The sequence below is a fragment of the Gobio gobio genome (assembly GCF_949357685.1).
Source record: "Gobio gobio genome assembly, chromosome: 9".
NCBI lineage: Eukaryota > Metazoa > Chordata > Actinopteri > Cypriniformes > Gobionidae > Gobio > Gobio gobio.
The window spans coordinates 4,586,826-4,593,625 of record NC_137115.1 but is presented as its reverse complement, the minus strand read 5'-3'; the positions used below and the strand labels follow the sequence as shown (position 1 = coordinate 4,593,625).

Sequence of the window (6,800 nt, the reverse complement as noted above, 5' to 3'; positions counted from 1 at the left end):
TTTACTGTACATTATACCTCACTAAAGATATGTTCACATTTCCATTATTCACACAAACAAACCAAGGACTTACCGTGTTTATGTATGAAATCCTCTATGAGCCTTCAGACCTTACAAACTGAACCGATATGGGTGTTTGGATCATATTGATTTCTGTAGTTAATAATTGAATTGATGTGTAAAAGAAGATGCTATCTTACCAACATTATTGTGCAAGTCATTAAGTCAATACCAACTCCACTTTACAAATAAAATTCGCCGTTACAGACATTTCTTCCATGCTGTTGATGGACACCACTATAATAATAAGTCATTTTTTGTGGTTTCACTTCAGCAGGACACCATCTTGGGTTGCAGAAATTATTAATCAACTGATTAATCAAAAATGCTACGGTGAATAACTGTAATAGATCTAACCCCCTTTTTGAGAATACACATGAAAATGCACTATCCAAACTTAAAGGGCTGTAATTCAAGAATGCTTTGGTATATAGACCAAGGTCTCGTTTTAAAGATGGCACTCTGCAGATTATTGCCATTCAAAATATGAAAGTATGAAAAAGTTATGGAAGTTTAAATCTACTGTAAATGAAAAATACTGTACACATTTTTTTTTATTTCATATAAAATATATATTTTACAAAAAAAAATTTACTATAAAATTACTATAAAATCAAAGCCATATGTCTAACCAAGTTGTGTTCCAAATTGAAGTTGATATCACAAAAAATTGAAGTCCCCATGAGATTTTGTTTATGCGCTGTACCAAAAATAGCCACCGGGTGTCATTCAAATTCCATTGATTGTTTTCTTTGATGCATTTTTCTGTACACTTCTGTCCAAATATCACTTCCATCACAAAGCAGTCCGCAAATATGGACCCTTGAGACTCAGACCTTTCCGACAATATGTGTTTTGTCCAGATTGGAAAAGATTTTAATTATAAAGTAGTTCAAATAGTTGTCGTAATATGAAATATGACGCCGCCCACAAGGGGAGGAGCCCGCCAGAATAATTTAGAGTACCGTTTCCATGGTAACACAATGTCCGATTTCAAAACGGTTTTCACAGGATGAATTTTGAGTTTGTAAGCTTTCAAATGATACCTAATTAAATATATGATACGAAAAAAAGGCGATCAAAAAAAGAGCACCAGGCGTCCCACCTCCCACCACAGTTAAGGGGTTAATTCAAATTTACAGTAAAATACTGTTAAATTTACAGTTTTTGGAAGTGAAAAAGAACAAGTCGTTGTGTAATTTACAGTGAAAAAACGTAAACAAAATGTGACATTCCCAGAATTCCCTGCGTGACGCTTCACATTTGATGTATTTTCGCTAAAATAACTGTTTCTTCTTAGCTTTGTCCAATCAGTAAAATTGGTAGAGAAAGATTGAATATATGTTGATAACAGACTAACAGACTTTTTGGAAATAAGACATAAGAGACCCAATAAAAGCGGCAGTTAAGACTTGAGGCAAAAAACACAAATATTTCCATATAAGCTCTTTTCTGAACTTTCCACCTTCCACGAAATCTTAAAATACTCCTGGATAAAAAAATGTATATACTTGAAATGTGTATCTTTATTTACCATAAACCGTCTTTTACTCGCTTCCACCTGAAGGCGCTAAGAAAATGGCCGTTCTCGCACTGGTGTTGTTACGTGACGCCATCCATGCTCTCTTTCACATCCGCGTTCCCAACCCAGCACTGCTGGGTTACAGATTAAGAACGATTTTCAACCCAAATTGGGTTAAATCCACCCAGCATACTTCCCCAACAGTCTCAACCCAGCGTTTGGGTTGACAAAACAACCCAGCATTTTTTAGAGTGTAGAGTTTTATGTTACATCTAATGTTGCTAAAAAATGTGTGTTCAAATGTGTGTTACCATCATGGTGTTTAGTGTTTGTGTGAATGAAACACAAACACTAAACAGGAATTGTCCTCCTAAAAGCTGCTTGTGATCATGTGACTCTCGTCTCCACTGTGATTGGTGGTTGTCAGTATATATCAAATGTACAACCCCAAATCAGAAAAAGTTGGGACAGTATGGAAAACGCAAATTTAAAAAAAGAAGTGATTTCTAAATTTACTTTGACTTGTATTTCATTGCAGACAATATGAACACAAAATATTTCATGTTTTGTCTGGTCAACTTCATGTCATTTGTAAATATGCATCCTTTCCTGTCATTCAGACCTGCAATACATTTTTAAAAAAGTTGGGACAGGAGCAATTTAGGGCTAGTAATGAGGTAAAATGGTTAAATAATGATGTCATTTGAAACAGGTGATGTCAACAGGTTATTGTAATTATGATTTGGTCCAAAGCAGCATCCAAGAAAGGTCTAATCCTTTAGGAGCAAAGATGGGCAGAGGATCGCCAGTTTGCCAACAAATACGTGAGAAAATTATTGAAATGTTTAAAAACAATGTTCCTCAAAGAAAGATAGGAAGAGATTTGGATATTTCACATTCAACAGTTCATAACATAATTAAAAGATTCAAGGAATCTGAAGGAATTTCAGTGCGTAAAGGACAAGGGTGCAAGCCTAAGCTGAACAACCGTGATCTCCGATCCCTCAGGCGGCACTGCATCAAGAATCATCATTCATCTATAAGCGAAATCACCACATGGGCTCAGGACTACTTTGGCAAACCTTTGTCAAGTACCACAATACGTAGTTACATCCACAAATGCCAGTAAAAACTGTACTGTGCCAAAAGGAAGGACAACTGTTAACAGTGTCCAGAAGCGCCGTCGACTTCTCTGGGCTCGGAGGCATCTGGGATGGACCATCACACAGTGGAAACGTGTACTGTGGTCAGATGAATCAGTATTTCAGGTATTTTTTGGGAGGAATGGACGCCGTGTGCTCCGGACCAAAGAAGAAAAGGATCATCCAGACTGTTACCAGCAACAAGTCCAAAAGCCAGGGTCTGTCATGGTATGGGGTTGTGCCAGTGCCCTTGGCAAAGGTAACTTGCACTTCTGTGAAGGCACCATTAATGCTGAAAAGTACATAGAGATTTTGGAGCATAATATGCTGCCTTCAAGAAGACATCTTTTCCAGGGACGTCCATGCATATTTCAACAAGACAATGCAAAACCACATTCTGCACACATTACAAAGTCCTGGCTGCGGAGGAAGAGGGTTCGGGTACTTGACTGGCCTGCCTGCAGTCCCGACCTGTCTCCAATAGAGAATGTGTGGCACATTTTGAAGTGCAAAATGCGACAACGAAGACCCCGTACTGTTGCCCACCTTAAGACTTGTTTGCAGGAAGAATGGGACAAAATTACACCTGAAACACTTCATCACTTGGTGTCTTCAGTCCCTAAACGTCTTTTAAGTGTTGTGAAAAGGAATGGCAACATTACAAAGTGGTAAATGCTTTACTGTCCCAACTTTTTTTGAAATGTGTTGCAGGTCTGAATGACAGGAAAGGATGCATATTTACAAATGACATGAAGTTGACCAGACAAAACATGAAATATTTTGTGTTCATATTGTCTGCAATGAAATACAAGTCAAAGTAAATTTAGAAATCACTTCTTCTTCTTTTTTTTTGCGTTTTCCATACTGTCCCAACTTTTTCTGATTTGGGGTTGTACATAACAGATATTAGTAGTTCAGTAGGTTGGTAATTTTATATTTCAGTTAATTAAATATATATATATTTTTTTTTTTACCATAAATGTAATGTAAATTTAATACAGTGTATGTAATTATTACAATATAAACCTTTAAAATAGACAATTTTGAACTTTAAAATAGACAGTAAAATAAAGTGCTGTTCCTGTTTGCTGAAATGTTGCTACTGTATTATTTACGTTGAAGTTCACCACGGCTGCTTGTCTGGCTATCACCAGACCAAGCTCAATATTTTAAAGGGGCATTTCAGCGCTGGGAAGATGATTGTGTATTTAAACTGGGTCATTTTTGTAGTAGAAATGTGAAATTATTTTTTAAATTGGTGCCTTGTAGACCGAGAAAAGACAGAAAATGTATTTTTGTCTCATGTGGATGAAAAACAACAACTCCCAGAATGCACTTGCCTCGCTGCCCAACGAGGCCACACCCAAAGCCACGGCTACTGGTTATCACTTGCCCACCGCGGCACCGCCCCAATGTCGTTTTGATCTTCATAATAATACAATAATTTCGTTCAGTTAGAGAATAAACTCTACAGTTAAAAACTGAGCGTGTCTTTTCAATAAGGTGTGAGTGAGCCGAACGAAAGTCACGACACAGACACAGCAGGAGTCAGATTTCATTCTTCACGAGAGCAGAGCAGAGCAGAGCTGAGGTAAGCGCGGCAGTCATTCACAGCGCGTGTCCAGTCTGGCACGTTTTCAGATCGCATATGGAAGCTTAACTTTCAGAGGAATTCATTGAAAAGTTGAAACACTCACTTTGCTCCGCACCGCCCCGTTATTAATGCCCAATCTGAGCGGCCGTGCGCATTTACATCCTGTGCGTGAGATCTCTCCCCTATGGGCTGGTAGAAAACATGCGGAACAGCTCCTTCTACTGGCTGTAGTCTCTAGCCTATGGCCAAAAAATCCTCAGATGACGCAAAATGACGATATTTGCGTCATCTGAGGATTTTTTCAAGAAATAAAATGCCTAATTCTCTCGTCTCAGGGGGACATGAGGGGGGAAAGTACCATAATTCGAATATACTACCGGGTTTCTACTGATATAAAGCTTAATGCTAAATCACTGAAGTAACCCTTTAAGATTGAATATTAGTCTGGGGAGTCTGCTTTGTATTTTCTACTGCACAAGAGGCGTGATCAACGGGCATAGTTCAAATGACTCTGTACGCAATTGGATAGTCCTTCAGCCAATCAGACCACAAGAGGCGTGATCATCGGGCGTAGTTCAAATGACTCTGGACCTGTCCCAAATGGCACCCTAAACCCTAACGGTCTTCCTCCGAGTGCGCACTTTTAGGACGTAATGCCGTTTTGACTGCCGGGTAGAAGTCTGCTGCATAGCTCACAAACTTGCGGGCTCAGCTGAAGTGCGCATCGAGGGCGCATAGCAGCCGCAAAGGTGGCGGTCGCGAGCACCCTTCTTTAGGCTTGAATGACGAATGGGACACCCTACTGTCTCGTGGACTTAACAGACATGCGCATGCAGTGGCCATTGTAATGGTGCGTTCACACCGAATGCGATTCGCGCGAGTGATTTACATGTTAAGTCAATGCAGAGACGCGAAATGGCATTCTGCGGTGAGGCGGCGAGATTCGCGCGATTGAGGCGGCGCAAAGGACGCGAGTTGAGCGTTTTGAACGCGCGATTCACGCGAATCGCTCAAGTTGAAAAATCTGAACTTTGCCGGATATTTCGCGCCGTGTTAACCAATCAGGAGCTTGCTCTAGTAGTGACAACAATGAGGAGAAAATCTGTATATTAATATCTGGTTCAGACAATATGATTATCACTGTGATAACATTAAATGACATGAAACACAACACAGTCTCTTTTTGTTAAATGCAAGTTTATGTATGATCAATAATACAAAGGTATAAGTAAAAGGTATAATAAGCTATACATGAAATAAAGCAAACATTTCAGTCAAACATTCAAAGTCAGTGCTAGTAGGCTAACGTTACAACTGCAGCGTACAGTTATAGCCTAAAAATATAAAGTAATGAAACTTCCCTTTGCCTTCAGTCTAAACGATTGCCAGGGAACAAATTATAGATCCATGAGACCAAAGATCGGCCGTTACAAGACGAATTATAGCTTAAGACACACCACAGAGACATCAGAGCCAGCGGCAGAAGGACTGGCCGAGGAAAGGTTGCCCTCGCCGGCTTTGACGTGCGCTGACCGCCGCTGATCCGCTGGAGCTCACAACTCCGAAAACACCAGATAAAATGTTCAAATAGGCACTCTTTATATAAATAAACCACATATTTGAGCTTTAAACAACTACATTATCGACTGAAAAAGTCTTCAAACTACGTTGTCACTCATTAACAGTAGATTTTAACAAAAAAAAGACGTGTAAACACAGCCCATGTCAGCTATTTCTCAACGAGACGAGCCGCTGGCAGAAGCCCCTCCCATGACGCGAATTCGTGTCTGTTGTGCAGTGAAGGTCACGCGCGAATTTCACACGCGATTGAAGCGAGTAAACTCAAAATGTTCAAGCGTAGTAAACTCAAAATGTTCAAGCGTCCACCTTCGCGCGATTAGCGTGAATTATTCTTGCGAATTGCGTCCGGTGTGAACGCCACATAAGTCCACAAGACCGAAAGTGCACATGAAGTGTGTCATTTGGGACAGGGCCTCTGTACGAAATTGGATAGTCCTTCAACCAATCAGACCAATGATCCATCGCGTCTCTATCCGTCATCGTGTTAAAGCCGCCAATAGCGCGCCAGGTGCATAAGCCGGTTTGGGATTGGTCCTCGCAAATATGTAACAGAAGCAGGATAGAAATACGTACAGGTTTCCAGCCTGAGCTGCAGGGCGAAATCAAATCATTGGCACTTAAAGTGAACGTCAGCTGCTGCTTTTTTTTTACGGGGATTTTTTTTACAGTGTATAGTTTTCTCATCAGCAGCGATGGGAATAACGGCGTTATAGATAAATGCTGTTACTAACGGAATAATTTTTTTCAGTAACGAGAAATCAAAGAGAAATACTGTTTCTCCCGTTACAATGCCGTTAGCGTTTCTGAGAATAAAATGCGGCATTACTATAATTGAGCTCACTGAAGCGGTTTTCATCCGAACAGGCTCTCTGTCAGTTGGACCTGCAACGTTTTTTTTCTT

General features: G+C 40.1%; 1 protein-coding gene across 3 annotated transcripts in view; it reads right to left on the bottom strand.

Annotated features, from left to right (window-relative positions):
- Positions 1-130, bottom strand: part of st3gal4 (ST3 beta-galactoside alpha-2,3-sialyltransferase 4) — an 85,616-nt gene extending 85,486 nt beyond the window's left edge. For 2 of the 3 annotated variants that reach the window (XM_079824690.1, XM_079824692.1), the window contains exon 1: positions 74-130. The gene's annotated coding sequence lies outside the window, so the exon portion shown is untranslated. The remainder of the gene's footprint in view (positions 1-73) is intronic. The other variant, XM_079824689.1, reaches the window with a different exon arrangement.
- Positions 131-6,800: the final 6,670 nt, after the last annotated feature.